We start from the raw sequence: 2,246 nt of genomic DNA on the forward strand, positions 1-2,246 counted from the left end.
GGGCGTAGTCTTGTCTCGCAATGATTGCTAAGTATGCTTGCACTAACTATGATAATGCTAGACTATATAGTTAAGAATAACTTAGGGAATATTCTTGTAGTTCGTTCTAATACCATGCTAATGACTTTCTAGAGTATCTAATTGAGGTGCTTATCATATTTATTATGTGGCTAGATCAGATTAGTTATCCTTGTCACTATTATTATTTCATATATCTTTTATGTGACACTTATCCCTGTATGAAGAGTTAGATATAATGTTCTCAATTATACATGCAATGATAGATGCTCAATCTCATATTCTATTCTGTAATCAATAGTGATGATTGCTAATCCCTTCCCAGTGGTAAAAATATAAATAACGATACCTGGAATACTTCCCGGTTAAAATGTTGCATCAGTATTAATCTGTGCGCTTGCAGATCCCATTCATTATTTATTTAGAAGAGCAATTGCATATTTCAATACCGCATCTCTTATATCATGCTGGGGATGACAACTTGGCTTAAGTGGTGTGAGGGATAGGTTTCGCATTTTTGGCACCGTTACTAGATTTAGAGAACTTAGTCTACTTTTGGTAATGATGTTAAGAATACCCAACAAGCATTTTTAGCGTCGTTGCCGGGGAAGGTTGATTACTAATCAGGAATGGAATAAAATATTTTGAGTTATCATTCACATCACTAATATGATTGAGCTTATCTATTCTCTCATACAGTTTTACCCCGATATTTTTCTATTTTTATCTTATGCAGGGGAATGTATGAATAGAAGACATCTTCCAGGAAATTTTATTGACAATCCCGAAGCATTATTCAAGAAGACGAGGGCCAAGCTCAAGAAGAGATCATCAACACTTCACGAAGAAGCTTCATCCAATCAAGAAGATCACCGGAACTTGTCTTCAGAGTTCGAGGCCATGGCGAACAAATCAATCCGCGAGTTCTCAGCTCCCACTACAGACAACATCCGCACTGGACCTGCTGCAGATCGATGGCAACTTTGAGCTCAAGCCTGGACTTATCAACATGGTGCAATTCAACCAGTTCTGTGGGAAGGCACACGAAGATGCTAGTGCTCATTTACAACACTTCCTGGAGATTTGCAACACATTCACCATAGCAGGAGTTTCCAAAGACGCTATACTACTTCGCCTCTTCCCATTCTCACTGTTAGGAAGAGCGAAGCAGTGGTTCTACGCTACAAAGGAGAAGAATACTACGTGGGCACTCTGCTCAACAAACTTCCTGGCTAAGTTCTTTCCCATGGGCAAGACCAATGCTCTCCGTGGGAAGATTACAAGTTTTCAGCAACAAAATAATGAATCTGTTCTAGAAGCATGGGAGCGCTTTCAAGACTACATCCTAGAATGTCCCCATCATGGAATGGAGAGTTGGCTATTGATGCAGACATTCTATCATGGGCTCAGCAACAGTGCCCGAGAGACCATGGATGCTGCAGCCGGAGGAGCGTTCTTATCACTTACTATACCACAAGCCACAGCTCTTGTGGAGAAGATGGCGTCCAATCAAAGCTGGAATGAAGAGAGGACCCAGTCACGCAAGAGAGGTGGAGGTATGCATTAGCTGAAGGAGGTAGACATGCTGTCTGCAAAGCTAGACCTACTCATGAAGAAGCTCGACGATAGAGCCGGAGACAAGAAAGAAGTTATGCACATCTACGACTCTCACATGACTTGTGAGGAGTGTGGAGACACTGGACACTCAGGCAACCACTGCCCTGAGATGCTTGAGGATGTGAACTACATCAACAACAACTACTACTACTACTACAACCGTCCTCAACAAAATCAAGGTTGGAATCAATAGAGGCCTAACTACTCAGGTAATTATCAAGGTAACAATTCTTACAACAATAATAGTAATTTTCCACCTTTGAGAGAGATAGTGTCTAATCAAGGCAAGCTAATGGATAATCTATCTAAGAAATTGGCATCTAATGATAAAATGCTAGAAAATATAAATAATAGAATGGATAATTTTTCTACTGCCATCAAGAATCAAATTAGCTTTAATAAAATGATTGAATCTCAGTTAAATCAAATAGTTGCTGTTGTTCCTACTACTAACCCCGGTATACCATCACAACCGGAAGGATTAGAATCTGCAAATCTTGTAGACGTGTTTGATGCAGGTAATTGGAGTAACCCCGTCAATGAATTCTCTACTGACCTTATGCCGGTCAAGAGAGGCGATCCAGGACGCCCCGTCATCCCGATCTCCATCG

The sequence above is a fragment of the Sorghum bicolor genome, chromosome 10, assembly GCF_000003195.3.
Source record: "Sorghum bicolor cultivar BTx623 chromosome 10, Sorghum_bicolor_NCBIv3, whole genome shotgun sequence".
NCBI lineage: Eukaryota > Viridiplantae > Streptophyta > Magnoliopsida > Poales > Poaceae > Sorghum > Sorghum bicolor.